Source organism: Pristiophorus japonicus, chromosome 2 (genome assembly GCF_044704955.1).
Source record: "Pristiophorus japonicus isolate sPriJap1 chromosome 2, sPriJap1.hap1, whole genome shotgun sequence".
In the NCBI taxonomy this organism is placed as follows: Eukaryota; Metazoa; Chordata; class Chondrichthyes; family Pristiophoridae; genus Pristiophorus; species Pristiophorus japonicus.
In genome coordinates, this window is record NC_091978.1 from 28,618,431 (window position 1) to 28,634,496 (window position 16,066).

Here is a 16,066-nt window from a genome sequence, read left to right on the forward strand (position 1 = left end):
TTTCTCTCTGCCTACTCTGTCCAGACCCCTCACCGAGCCATCGGCAGAGCTGATACGGAACAGAAACATCACATGAAGCAAAAGAAAATATGCCCCGACATGTGACCAAAAGCTTAGGCAAAGAGACAGTCTTTAAAAAATGACATGCATACTAACATACGAACAATGACGGACATGTAGAAACATAGAAACATAGAAATTTACAGCGCAGAAGGAGGCCATTTCAGCCCATCGTGTCCCCGCCGGCCGACAAAGAGCCACACTGCCCTCGGTCAGCAGCCCTGAAGGTTACATATAAACCAATGAACAATGAACAATGGCGGAAAGGCAAAGAGCATCCGGCCTAACCAGTCCGCCCCACACAACTGTGACACCCCTTGCACCGACACTTTCTACACTCCACCCCAACCAGAGCCATGTGATCTCCTGGGAGGCGCAAAAACCAGATAAAAACCCAGGCCAATTTAGGTAGAAAAAATCTGGGAAATTCCTCTCCCACCCACCTAGGAGATCGAAACTAGCCCAGGCGATTACCCTGGCCCTGAATTCCCTGCAGCACCTACCTTCCGTAAGAGCTGATCTCCATCCCAGCCAAAAACAGGTCCAACTCTTGCTTGAAGGAGGAAAACGAGGTACAGAGCCAGAGAGGTTTATGGAGAGAATTCCGGAGCTTAGGCAGCTGAAGGCGTTGCCGCCAATAGTCAGGTTAGGTTAAAATTGCCCTTTCCGAAAAGCAACTGATCAGAATACGATCGGCAGATGTAAGAAGACCAACAATGTGGACCTCACTGTGCGTGTCGTTTGGGCAAGCACTTGTGAGTGACATCATCCTGTCAGTCACACCCCCTCTAATGACACCACCGAGGAGTGGGGTGGGATGGAGGGGGACAGACACCATAAACATCAGTCCCCTCTCATCAAATTTCTCCGTCAAACATAAAGATCCAAGGTTCCAGCTCCTCTACCCTGCCTTTGATTCGAACGTGTTCTCCCGAGCCATTTAGGGTCAATCTTAACCTCACCCACCAGTCGGGAAACTGAGGGGATTGCGTGCAACTCTGGCTTTACACCCTGCCCGATTGTACTCTCTGTTGAAGTCAATGGGGAGTAATATCCTGCAGAGTGTAAATCCAGTGTTCCACCCAATCCCATCGCCCTCCCGCAAGGTCAATTAGATTAAAGTTGCCCTCCTTTGCTTCTACTGCTCTGCCTAAGTTAATGTCCTCAGCGAATCTCACAGGCTTATATTGAGTTTTGATATTCAGATCATTAATATAGATTGGAAACAACAGGGGTCCAAGTACTGCAGGGCTCAAATCAACAGTGCCTGCCCAGTCGACATTACCCTCTTTCGAGTACAACCTGCTTCCTGTTTTTAACCAACTTCTTATCCAGCCCCATATTCTGTCCTGAGTTCCTGTGGCTCTTAGTTTAATTAGAAGTCTTTCATGCAGTCTTGATGTACAATATTTTTGTGTAACCGTGGTTCAGCGATGGTTCCTCACTATTATGCTGACTATATTACTCAGTTATAAGCAGCAATTTGTAACAAGGTTACAGAAAATGAAGGGATATGTCAAAAAAAACATTTTTTTTTCCTTTGAATGAATTATCTAGCAACTGATGTACATTAAGGGGCCGAAATTGCCGCTTTGCGCAGGGCCAGTTAACGCCGGCGGTTGGTAATAAGGTTGCGTTAATGGGTTTTCGCCTAGGCGCCATGCACAGAGTGCTCCGACCGGAATTGCCCCCAGGGGCTCCGCCGGCGAAAAGGGGTTTGCGCTGCATACTGGCGGTGATATCATCGCCGTGCGCGCCGTCACCTTATCGCTCCGCACCGACCCCATTGCACCCCACGGGGGAAATTGTCCCCGGGGGCGAGGTCTGCACGGCAGCCTCCATCTTTTTTGTGTTGGCCGACTTTTCAGTTGGCCCAACAAAGACGGTCGCTGGATCGGCCAGGCCGCCAACTGGCAAGCCAGCACCCTCTCCTGGGTGCCGGGCCGCTGGCCTGGCCGAACCCCTCCCCTGTTGCCCAGTGGGCGGCACTAATAGTGCTGGTCAGATTGCAGCGGTCCTCCCCTTTAAGAGAAGGGGAGGGACGTTCCGACATGGTGCCATAGAAACATAGAAAAATAGAAAATAGGTGCAGGAGAAGGCCATTCGGCCCTTTGAGACTGCACCGCCATTCAATAAGATCATGGCTGATCATTCAACCTCAGTACCCCTTTCCTGCTTTCTCTCCATACGCTTGATCCCTTTAGCTGTAAGGGGTACATCTAACTCCCTTTTGAATATATCTAACGAACTGGCCTCAACAACTTTCTACGGTAGAGAATTCCACAAGTTAACAACTCTCTGAGTGAAGAAGTTTCTCCTCATTTCAGTCCTAAATGGCTTACCCCTTATTCTTAGACTGTGACCCCTGGTTCTGGAACTCTCCAGCAACGGGAATATTCTTCCTGCCTCTAACCTGTCCAATCCCATCAGAATTTTATATGTTTCTGGAAGATCCCATCTCATTCTTCTAAACTCCAGTGGATACAAGCCCAGTTGATCCAGTCTCTCCTCATATGTCAGTCCTGCCATCCCAGGGATAAATCTGGTGAACCTTCGCTGTACTCCCTCAATAGCAAGAACATCCTTCCTCAGATTAGGGGACCAAAACTGAACACAATATTCCAGGTGTGGCCTCATCAAGGTTCTGTACAACTACAGTAAGACCTCCCTGCTCCTATACTCAAATCCTCTAGCTATTAAGGCCAACATGCCATTTGCTTTCTTCACCGCCTGCTGTACCTGCATGCCAAACTTCAATGACTGATGTACCATGACACCCAGGTCCCGTTGCACCTCTCCTTTTCCTAATCTGTCACCATTAGATAATATTCTGCCTTCCTGTTTTTGCCACCAAAGTGGATAACCTCACATTTATCCATATTATATTGCATCTGCCATGCATTTGCCCATTCACCTAACCTGTCCAAGTCACCCTGCAGTCCATTAGCATCGCCCTCACAGCTCAGACTGCCACCCAGCTTAGTGTCATCTGCAAACTTGGAGATATTACATTCAATTCCTTCACCTAAATCATTGATGTATATTGTAAATAGCTAGGGACGCAGCACTGAACCCTGTGGCACCCCACTGGTCACTGCCTGCCATTCTGAAAAGGACCTGTTTATTCCGACTCTCTGATTCCTGTCTACCAACCAGTTCTCTATCCACGTCAATACATTATCGCCAATACCATCTGCTTTAATTTTGCACACTAATCTCTTTTGTGGGACCTTGTCAAAAGCCTTTTGAAAGTCCAAATACACCACATCCACTGGTTCTCCCTTGTCCATTCTACGAGTTACATCCTCAAAGAATTCTAGAAGATTTGTCAAGCATGATTTCCCTTTTAATAAATCCATGCTGACTTGGACCGATCCTGTCACTGCTTTCCAAATGAGCTGCTATTTCATCTTTAATAATTGAGTCCAACATTTTCCCCACCACCGATGTCAGGCTAACACCTTTTTTAAAAAGTGGTGTTACATTACCTACCCTCCAGTCCATAGGAACTGATCCTAAGTCAATAGAATGTTGGAAAATGATCACCAATGCATCCACTATTTCTAGGGCCACTTCCTTAAGTACTCTGGGATGCAGCCTATCAGGCCCTGAGGATTTATTGGCCTTCAATCCAATCAATTTCCCAAATACAATTTCCTGACTAACGAGGATTTCATTCAGTTCCTTCTTTTCGCTAGACCCTCGAACCCCTAGTATTTCCGGTTATTTGTGTCTTCCTTAGTGAAGACAGATCCAAAGTATGTGTTCAATTGGTCTGCCATTTCTTTGATCCCCATTATAAATTCACCTGATTCTGTCTGCAAAGGACCTATGATGGTCTTCACTAATCTTTTTCTCCTCACATATCTATAGAAGCTTTTGCAGTCAGTTTTTATGTTCCCTGCAAGCTTCCTCTCATACTTTATTTTCCCCCTCCTAAATAGACCCTTTGTCTCCCTCTGCAGAATTCTAAATTTCTCCCAGTCCTCAGGTTTGCTGCTTTTTCTCGCCAATTTATATGCCTCTTCCTTGGATTTAACACTGTCCCTAATTTCCCTTGTTAGCCATGGTTGAGCCACCTTCCCCTTTTTATTTATACTCCGGACAGGGATGTACAATTGTTGAAGTTCATCCATGTAATCTATAAATGTTTGCCATTGCCTATCCACTGTCAACCCTTTAAGTATCATTTATCAGTCTATCCTAGCCAATTCAGGTTTCATACCATCAAGGTCCAGGTTAGGAGTGTCTCCCACCTAGTGGTCAGTGTTTTCACGGTGTACAACTTAGGTCAGTTTATACATGGGTTACAATGCTGGTTGAATACATGACATCACCTCACCCCCCAAAGTCTTATTGGGATCACAGGTTGAGTCTCTCTGGTGGTTTACGCTCCCTTGTAGAGCACCTGAGTTGGGGCTCCAGTTGTTGGGCGCTGGCCTGAGTGTCTGCTGTTTGCAGTGCCTCAGGTCTGTCCGGACTGCCCACAGTGACTGGGCTCGCCTCCCTTTGGTTCTGGTGTTCAGTTACCTGTGGTGGAGTGAACTCGATATTGTGTTCTTCCTCTGCTTCTTCTATGGTGTTGCTGAACCTCCTTTTTGTTTGATCCACATGTTTGCGGCAGATTTGTCCATTGGTAAGTTTAACTACCAGAATCCTATTTCCCTCTTTGGCAACCACAGTGCCTGCGAGCCATTTGGGCCATGCAGCGTAGTTGAGGACAAAAACAGGATAATTTACATCAATACATCGCGCCCTCGCATTCCTGTCATGGTAGTCATATCGTGACTGGCGCCTGCTCTCGACAATTTCTTTCATGGTGGGGTGTATAAGGGATAATCGGGTTTTGAGCGTCCTTTTCATTAGTAGCTCTGCGGGTGGAACCCCTGTGAGCGAGTGTGGTCGGGATCTATAGGCCAACAGGAGGCGTGATAAGCGGGTTTGTAGGGAAGTAAGGAACCGCCTTGGAATCTGAGCATCCCCTGTTTGATGATCTGCACTGCTCGTTCTGCCTGGCCGTTTGAGGCCGGCTTGAACGGTGCCGTTTCAACATGGTTAATTCCATTGCCTGCCATGAAGTCCTGGAATTCAGTGCTTGTGAAGCACGGGCCATTGTCGCTGACCAAGATGTCCGGTAGACCGTGGGCGGCGAACATTGCCCGTAGACTTTCTACCGTGGCAGAGGATGTGCTTGAATTTAAAATGTCACACTCGATCCATTTGGAGTAGGCGTCTACTACAACCAAAAATATTTTCCCCAAGAAAGGACCTGCGTAGTCCACATGGATGCGTGACCAAGGCTTGGCGGGCCATGGCCAGGGGCTAAGGGGGGCTTCCCTGGGCGCATGGCCCAGCTGGGCACAGGTGTTGCACCTGCGAACACAAAGTTCCAGATCTGCATCTATCCCTGGCCACCAAACGTGTGACCTGGCAATTGCCTTCATCGTGACAATGCCCGGGTGCCCATTGTGGAGTTCTCTGATGAACACCTCTCTGCCCATCTGGGGCATGACTACACGGTTTCCCCACAGTAGGCAATCGGCCTGAATCGAGAGTTCATCCTTGCGCCTATGAAATGGTTTAAATTTCTCAGGGCATGCACTGTACGTGGCTGCCCAGTCCCCATTCAGGACACATTTCTTGACTAGAGACAATAGCGGGTCTCTATTTGTCCAGACTTTAATCTGACGGGCTGTCACGGGTGAGCCTTCGCTTCCGAAAGCTTCAACAGCCATGACCATCTCAGCACCATGCTCGGTAGCCCCCTCAGTGGTGGCTAGTGGGAGCCTGCTGAGTGCATCGGCGCAGTTTTCGGTGCCCGGTCTGTGCCGAATTGTGTAGTCATAGGCAGCTAACGTGAGTGCCCACCTCTGTATACGGGCCGATGCGTTTGCATTTATGGCCTTGTTGTCGGCCAAAAGGGACGTTAGGGGTTTGTGATCTGTCTCCAGCTCAAATTTCCTGCCAAACAGGTACTGGTGCATTTTCTTTACCGCATGTACACATGCGAGCGCCTCCTTTTCTACCATCCCGTAGCCCCTTTCTGCCTGGGACAGACTCCTGCAAGCATAAGCTACCGGCTGTAACTGACCCTTGGCATTGACATGCTGCAACACACACCCGACACCATAGGACGACGCATCGCACGTTAACACAAGTTTCTTACATGGGTCAAATAGCGTTAACAGATTGTTGGAAAATAACAAATTGCGTGCTCTATTAAAAGCCCTTTCCTGGCTGTCCCCCCAGACCCATTCACGACCTTTGCGTAGGAGCAAGTGTAGCGGCTCTAGCAGCGTGCTCAATTTGGGAAGAAAGTTACCAAAATAGTTCAGGAGCCCCAGGAACGAACGCAGCTCCTTCGTGTTACGGGGTCTGGGTGCTCTCTGGATCGCTTCCGTCTTGGATGCAGTAGGGCTGATCCCGTCTGCTGCTACCCTCATCCCCAGGAATTCTACCTCTGGAGCTAGGAAGACGCACTTCGCCTTTTTCAGTCGCAGACCTACCCGGTCCAGTCTGCGTAGCACCTCCTCCAGGTTGTGGAGGTGTTCTTCAGTATCATAACCCGTAATGAGGATGTCGTCCTGAAAAACCACCGTCCCTGGAATCGACTTGAGGAGGCTTTCCATATTTCGTTGGAAGATCGCGGTGGCCGAGCGAATCCCGAATGGACATCTGTTGTACTCAAACAACCCCTTGTGTGTTGTGATGGTGGTCAGCTTCTTCGACTCACTCGCCAGCTCCTGGGTCATGTAAGCTGAGGTCAGGTCCAATTTTGAAAAAAGTTTGCCACAGGATAGCGTCGCAAAGAGGTCCTGCATTCTCGGTAGCGGGTACTGGTCTTGGAGTGACACCCGATTGATGGTGGCCTTGTAATCGCCACATATCCTGACCGACCCATCCGCCTTGAGCACCGGCACAATCGGGCTTGCCCAGTCACTGAATTCGACTGGCGAGATGATGCCTTCCCTCAACAGGCGGTCCAATTCGCCTTCTATCTTTTCCCGCATCACGTACGGCACCGCTCTGGCCTTGTGGTGTACTGGTCTGGCGTCCGGGTTTATGTGAATCACTACCTTGGCCCCATGAAAGTGCCAATGCCGGGTTGAAATAATGAGTCAAATTTGTCCAGGAACTGTGAGCATGATACTCGCTCCACAGAGGAAATTGCATTGACATCGCCCCATTTCCAGTTCATGACAGCAAGCCAACTCCTCCCCAGTAGTGCGGGACCGTCCCCTGGGACAATCCAGAGTGGCAACCTGTTCTCCGAATCTGTGTGGGTCATGACTACCGTGGCGCTGCCTAGCATCAGAATGATCTGCTTTGTGTAAGTCCTTAGCTGTGCGTCAATCGGCGATAATTTTGGCCTCCTGCCCTTGGATGCCCACAACTTTTTGAACTGTTTGATACCCATCAGGGACTGGCTGGCACCCGTGTCTAACTCCATTGAGGAGCACTTTCATCATTATCGGTGGCGTCCTGGTGTATGAACTGTATACGTGCTCCACATGAACTCGCTGAACTTCAGCTTCCAGCGATTTCCCCCAGTGTCCATTTCTGCAATTTCTGCAGGTATTTTGCAAACTCCGGCTGAATGTATGCCTCCACGCCTCCAGCATGAGTTGTGGTTTGAAACAAAAGGTCCCTTGCCAGTCGATCATCCATGACTGCCCCTGTTATTGTCCTTGAGTGCACCATTAACAGGTGTTGATGGCCCCATTACTGGCAGCATTGTCCCTTGCAATGGCGTGAATCGCTGTTCAGCTTGCCATTGTCTCTGTCAAACTCCCCCTCTGGGTTCGACTACACGTTGGGGCATGCCTGACTGCCCTTGTCTGCCTGGAGGACTGTGTGCTGCTTTAACAATGTTGAATCTCTGTCCCAACCATTCCTTAACACAGTACCTCTCGTCTGTTCTGCTAGTGGCCATGCTCGCGTGGTTTAAATCCCAGTTTCTTGTCGCCATTGATACGTCCTTACTACACAGTATAAATGAACACGAGGCCCATGCTTGAGAGAAGGTCAGTCTGTGACCTGTCCTTTATTCCTTAGCACTCAAGTGATGAAGGTGGGTGGAGCTTCCCCTTTTATACCTGAAGGTCCAGGTTAGGAGTGTCTCCCACCTAGTGGTCAGTGTTCTCACGGTGTACAACTTAGGTCAGTTTATACATGGGTTACAATGCTGGTTGAATACATGACACTATCCACGACATCCTCAGCATTGCGGCATGTCAACACTGACGTGCCGACGTGCTCCCCGGGAGCACCGGTAAAAAGCATGGTTACCGCCCCTGCCATTGCTTTCGGCAAAAGAGGGCAAATCCACACCGGCTCTGGCGTTTCCAGCGCCACCACAACTCGATCCACTAATTAGAATTATGCACTGAAAATCCAGCACGGGGCAATTTTGGCCCTTAAATATCTACTGAATTTTAATCTTTCATTTTCTGTATGCACATCTGCATTTGTCAGAACTTGCCATGTGGTGTCCTGATATCTGTCTCTTCCAATGGAGCAGGAGGAGGCCATTCAGCCTATCGAGCTTGTTCCAGCACTCAGTTAGATCACGGCTGATCTGTATCTTAACTCCATCTACCCGCGTTGGTTCCGTAGCCCTTAATACCATTGCATAACAAAATTCTATTAATCTCAGTTTTGAATTTTTCATTGAACCCCAAGGGCCCAAACTTGGTGGCCTTACTGCCCACTGCCGCCGGCTGCTGCCGAATTTTTTGGGTGGTCTCCCCTCGGTGCCATTTTCGTGGAGGCCTCCCACCGGCGGGAGGGAAGGACCGCTGGGAACCACCCGCTGACGGCCGCTGGCAATGTCATGTAAGTGACCTCCCGCCCACTGAGCTGCCATTTTAGTGCGGACGGGAGTCGTCGGCAGCAGGAGGATGGACCGCTGTGTGAATGCAGGTCTAACCCCAACGGTACGTAAGAAGACCTGCAAAAAAAAAAAGGTGAGTGAACATCTTTTTAAAAAAAATTCCAGCTATTTATGTGGATGGGGGTCCCCTGAAGGTCTTCCAGTGTTTTTTTTTTGGTGAAATGTTTTATTTTTATGTGCTACCCCTTCCGAGGTCCAACTCAATCCTCGGCAACACTTTCGCGAAGGTTGAATTTGCCGCAGAGATTGGGAGGTCCCGCCCGCTGCCGCCCAGATTCACGGTGTAAGTCCTTTTTTGCCGCCGGGCGGTCTTTCAAGGACTTGGTTATGAAACTCCTGCCCAAAGTACCGTCAGGTATCTCAGCGGTCCTTTAGAAACATAGAAACATAGAAATTTACAGCGCAGAAGGAGCTATTTTGACCCATCGTGTCCGCGCCGGCCGACAAAGATCCACACAGTCCTCGGTCTGCAGCCCGGAAGGTTACATATAACCCATGAACAATGAACAATGGCGGACAGGTAAAGAGCATCCGGCTCAACCAGTCCGCCCCATACAACTGCGATACCCCATGTATCGCAACATTTTACACTCCACCCCACCCGGAGCCATGCGATCTCCTGGGACAGGCAAAAAAACAGATAAAAACCCAGGCCAATTGGGGAAAACTTAGCTTCCACCAAGTTCTTTGAGGGAGCTTTTTGAGGGAGAGCATTCTAGATTTCCACTACCCTCTGTGTGAAGAAGTGCTTTCCCCCAAACAGCCTAGCTCTAATTTTACAGTTATGTCCCCTTGTTCTGCACTCTCCCACCACAGGAAATTGTTTCTCTCAATACACCCTGTCAAATGCTTTAATCAACTCAAACAATTACATCACCCCTTCATTCTCTGTGCTCGAGGGAATACAAGCCTAATCTATGCAATCTGTCCTCATAATTTAACCCTTTTAACCCTGGTACCATTCTGGTGAATTTGTGCAGCATATCCTCCAAGGCCAATATATCCCTCATGAGGTGTGGTGCCCAGAACTGGACTCAGTTACTCCACATGTAGTCTAATCAGAACCCTGTATAGCTGCAACATAACTGGACTCAGTTACTCCACATGTAGTCTAATCAGAACCCTGTATAGCTGCAACATAACTGGACTCAGTCACTCCACGTGTAGTCTAATCAGAACCCTGTATAGCTGTAACATAACTGGACTCAGTTACTCCACATGTAGTCTAATCAGAACCCTGTATAGCCTTAACATAACTGGACTCAGTTACTCCACATGTAGTCTAATCAGAACCCTGTATAGCTGCAACATAGCTGGACTCAGTTACTCCACATATGGTCTAATCAGAACCCTGTATAGCTGCAACATAACTGGACTCAGTTACTCCACATGTAGTCTAATCAGAACCCTGTATAGCTCTAACATAACTTCCACCTCTTTGTATTCTAGCCCCATTGAGATAAAGGCCAACGCTCCATTAGCATTTTAAATTATTTTTTGTGCTTTTAGTGATTCCTATACTTGGACCCCTAAATCCCTCTGCTTCTCCACAGTTCCTAACTTCTCGCTATTTTGAAAATACTCTGATCTATCTTTCGTAGGTCCAAAGTGGATGACCTCACACTTTTCCCGCTTTGAACTCCATCTGCCACAGGCTTGCCCATTCACTAAATCTATCAGTGTCACTTTGCGACTTTCTGTCCCATCTACACTTAGGACTAAAGACCGCCCTAAGTGGAGGAAGTGCAACCAGGACGGCACTGAGCACTTCGAGTCTCAACACCGAGACATGCAGAAAACAAGCACAGGCAGCCGAAGGAGTGTGCGGCAAACCAGTCCCACCCACCCTTCCCTCAACAACTGTCTGTCCCACTTGTGACAGAGACTGTAACTCCCGTATTGGACTGTTCAGCCACTAAGAATTCATTTTTAGAGTGGAAGCAAGTCTTCCTCGATTCCGAGAGACTGCCTATGATGATGATTTACTGTGCCATCTAAATTAGTGTCAGTACATGAGAAAGTGTCCCGCTTGTTCAGTGAATCTAAAATTCCTTGAATTACATGTTTGCACCGCTGGTCACTATTGTCCAGTCAGTTCTGCTGGCACAGTTGCACGGTTCCAGTTTCACTTCTGGAGCACTTGACTACTTAATGTCTGATGATGAAATGGCTTAAGTTAGCACTGGCAGTAAAATAATAGACTCCGGGGCAGATTTTCTGCTTGACAACCTGGATACCTTGGCAAGTTAGATGCACTTATTGCAAACTCAGGCACAAGCGCCTCACCACTTTCTATCCATTTGTTAGATCTCTTAATTCCCAATGAAATACGAACTCCGGTTGTAGTTTTAATGTAACTTTATTCTGGCAGCAGCAACAAGCTTCTGGCTTTAAGCCAGGCCTTTGTCTTTCTGAGACCACATGGCCAAAATGGCTGTACTTATACCTGGTTCAATTTACAGAAAAGAACTCGCCTTCTTTGACCTTATTGGCTCAATTGATAGTCTTTTAACCTTTAATTGGCTCGCTACCCAAGGTCCTAAAATGTCAAGTTGATTGATGACTTAATGCAATATGGTCTGTGTTTTCTCAAAACTGCAGAGTTTTAATTCTCTATCAATCCCCCCTTTGATTCTTTCACAAACTGAATCATAAAACATCAGGTATCACTGGTTAAACATTCTACAAAATAATTTCATACATGTTAATAGAGTTTCCTGCTAAAATTTGTTGATGTGTTTCGCCACATGTCCGGACTAGTAACTTCCACATAAATTTACACCAACCCGAGTTCCATCGTGACCACAATGGAAGTCTGGTTTTAGTAGGTTAATTAACCTTATTCCAATTTAATCCAAATCCATATCTTAATTCAACCAGTAAACAACCTTCCCTTAAGCATAACATACCCCTGTTCCACGTACAGACGGTCTGCTGGGACCTGCTAGGCATCTCACCTGCGGGACAGCAGCTGCAGCCGCCTGGTTGCAACAACATTTAATCAACATAAACAAACAATATAAAAGTAAAACAATTACAACAAATAGAATTAAACCTTTCACCAATGAAGTTCCTATTGAACCTAGCCATTCAGTGGCTCCACTCCACAAAGTGAATGATGGGGGTTGCTTATATGTGCAACACTCAGTTCCGAGTAGGGCGCAAGTACCTCCCTTTTCAGCCAAGACGTAATCAAGGGCCAGTCTATTCTGTAGGGTACTGTGTGGATTGCTACCATTTCTGCATTGATTTTAACTGGGACCTCTGAGGTATCATTGGCTACCCGTTCCACAACGGATGCCATGTTAATGGATTCCCTTGCCAGTCTGGCGGTCCCATACCTGGGGATCAGAATGGCAAAGAACCTCTCTGTTTCTGTGATAGCTCTCTTAGGATGGTGTAAATGTTCCGACAGTGACTTTATATGATACATATAAGGCACAATATAGGCTAAATAGCAGGATCCTGTTGTATTAGTGATAACAAAAAATGGGGGCCGTTTGGAATTATTGTCGCACGGTTGGTATCCCCCTTCAAAGGTAGTCAGATTGTAACCTGCTGACTTCCATTTACGTGCCCAGTTTTCTGTATCCTGAAACGCATTGCCTGTTTTGTTTTGATGAATTATCCACTCAGCCATTTCCGAGATATTCAAGGGAACTGGCCTCAAGGGAATCCCTCCCTTTCAGTGAATAGGAATATGCTCACACACCCAACAACTAGAAACGTTACCTTGTTTGACATAAATGTATGACATATATAAAAAGGTATTGACATGTAATTCCCTTGCTACCCTACTATTTCCCTTTGATGCAGAGGGTTGGCTAGTAAGATGTAGGCAAATGCCTAGAATACCTACAATCAGTAATACAGTAAATTTATACATTTTGGCAAAAAGTAATTGTCCTTATTAGATTTCAACTTCAGTTACGGGTGCTCATTTAACGTGTGAAGCGTGGATCCAGGCTTTCTTTCCTTGGACTTTAACAGCTGCCTGGGTGGTCAATAACATTTGATAAGGTCCCTCCCACTTGGCACCCAAAGGTTCTTTATGCAACTTTTTCACATACACCCAGACTCCCGGGATGATGTCGTGTCCTCCTTCGGGTGGATTACCCCAAGCTGCTGATACCTGTCGGGAAACAGAACTAAAAGCATTGGTTAGGTTCTGACAGTATGATAACAAAGTGTCACTCATTAAGTGAACATCAGCTTTCCTTAAATCGATAGTTCCTGGCAGCGACATGTGTCTTCCTGTTATAATTTCAAATGGGCTTAGACCTGTAGTTCTGTTTGGGGTTGCCCTAATACTACATAGCAGTATTGGTAGTGCCTGGGGCCATGGTGTTCCTTCTTGGTGATATTTGGCAAGCTGTCGTTTCAGAGTTCAATTAATTCGCTCCACTTGTCCTGATGATTGTGGATGATAAGGACAGTGTAAATCCCACGTAATGTTCAGTAACCTACAGACTTCTTGGCAGACAGCACCTGTGAAGTGTGTTCCCTGATCTGAGTCAATGCTACTCGGGACTCCCCATCGGGGAATGTAATCCTTACACAAGACCTTTGCAGTGTGATTGGCTGTGGCTCTTTTAGTTGGGACAGCTTCTACCCATCTAGAGAATCTGTCGACAAGAATGTTAGTGTATCCTTGGCATGAAGGAAGAGATATATAATCAACCTGCAGATGCTGGAATATTCCAACAGTGGCAAGGGGCCTCAGTTGGAGCATTACCATGATGGGTTCAGAATTATTTTTCTGGCAGACCACACAGTGGTCTGCTACCAGCTGGGCATGTTTTTTAAATGCCCGACCCCACCAGCTTTTCTGGAACCATTCCGTCATCTGTTGTGAGGCCAAGTGTCCCCACGAGTGGATCTGTTGGGCTAAAAAAGGCATAAGCGCTTGTGGCGCGACTGGCTTGTCGGTAACTCTTTGTCTCCAGATGCCATCTTCACATAGCTTAATTCCTGCCTCAATCCATGTCCATTTTTCCTCTTGGGAGCACTCGCCTTGCATTGTTTGAAGGTCTCGTGTCAGAGTCCTGAGTGCTTCCAATCTGCACATCTGTGTTGGTTCTTCTGGAGGAATGCCCTGTGAGGCGGCATCTTTAGCTGCCTGGTCGGCTAGGGCATTTCCCTGTGCTTCTGTGGTATTTTCCTTGGTATGGGCCTTACACTTCAGGATGGACACTTCCTGAGGTAATTGTATGGCCTCTAGTAAGTCTCGAATTTCTTTTCCATTTCGGATAGGTGTACCAGCAGCAGTGAGGAATCCCCTTTTCCGCCATAACAGACCAAAGTCGTGAATGACTTCAAAAGCATAATGCGAATCTGTGTAGACATTAGCTGTCTGTCCTTCTGCTATTTGACATGCTTCTGACAGGGCCCGTAACTCGGCCTGTTGTGCTGACGTTCCTGAGGGTAAACATCCTTTTGCCACTACCTCATATAAGGTTGTAACTGCCCATCCTGCTTTTCTGGTACCATTGTCAACAAAGGAGAAACCATCTGTAAACAGGATGAGGTCTGGGTTGTGCAGAGGCTCCTCTGCTGCTAAGGCTGCTTCTTCTGTTTCTTTTAAAATCTCCACGCAGTCATGCTCTTCACATTCTCCCCCCTCTTGCTCCCTCGATTCTGACATCGGGAACATAGTTGCGGGATTAACCGGGCTGGCCTGGACGATATGGAGATTAGGAGCTTCCAAAACTGCTGTCCAGCGGGTCCATCTAGCTGCCGTCACCTGAGACATTCTATTCATAGACAGCAAAGCGTGTACGGTGTGGGGACACTTGACAATCAGCTTTTGGTCGAGGACTAGACCTGCAGTGGTCATTACCGCTCGACATGTAGCTTCCATGGCCCTTAGGCAACTTCGCCATCCGAGGGCTACCGCATCCAGTTTTGCCGAATAATAACCAATAGGTCTTTGCCGATCCCCATGTTCTTGTGTCAGTATAGCTGTCATATATCCTTCTTTCTCATGGACAAACAGGGTAAATGGCTTACCATTGTCGGGGATTCCCAGAGCCGGTGCCGAACACACAGCCTTTTTCAAACTCAGGAAGGCCTCTTGCTGTTCCTTAGTGAGGGTGATGGCTTCTTTAGAGGCACGTTTCCCCTTTAAAATTTCATTCAATGGCTGAGCAAGCTGTGTGAAGGAGTCAATCCAATTTCTGTTAAAGTTACACAATCCCAAAAAAGACCTTAGTTCCTGAATAGTGGTGGGTTTTTTAGCAGCCCGAATGGCTGCAGTTCTATCCTGGGTAAGTTCTCTCTTTCCTTATGAAATCTTTTGTCCCAGGTATACAACCTCTTCTTGGGATATTTGTGCTTTGTCGATGCTGGCTTTACGTCCTTTCAGCCAAAGGTGGTCCAGCAAAGCTCGTAAATCTTGTTCATGCTGTTCTTCCGTGTTTGAAGCTAGCAGGATATCGTCTACATATTGGATGACTGTGGATGACAGGGGAGGTAATTCTCTCAAATGGCTTTGTAAAGCCATGCGGAATACCGTAGGGCTGTTGTGGAAACCCTGCGGTAACCGGGTCCAAGTATATTGTTATCCTTGGACCGTGAAAGCAAACCACTGTCGAACCTCCGGTGCCAGAGGCACCGACCAAAATCCGTTGGCCATATCTACAACCGAGAAATATTTATGGTCCGGTTTGAGGGCATTAAAAATGGTGGAGGGATCTGCGACCAAAGGAGCTTTTTGATCAATACACTGGTTAGCTTTCCTATAATCGACAGTCAAACGCCAAGTCTCATTAGATTTCTGTACCGGCCACACTGGGCTATTGGAGGAGCTATGCATTTTAATAAGCACCCCTTGTTTCTCCAATTGCTGAATAACCGGTAAGATTCCCGCGATGGCAATTGGACTGATGGGACACTGTTTAGTGCATGGAGGCTTGGTCCCGGTCAATGACGCAGGCTCCATCTGGAGTAGGCCTCAATCATTCTTATCTTTAGCCCACATCAGGTGTTCCTTCAATTCTTCTTTTTTCAAAGTTCTAATTGACCATGTCACCCGACCATCCTCGAAATGCAACGATGAATCTACTTGGATTAGAACATCTATTCCCAAAAGGGGTTTATCTACTGGGCCTATCC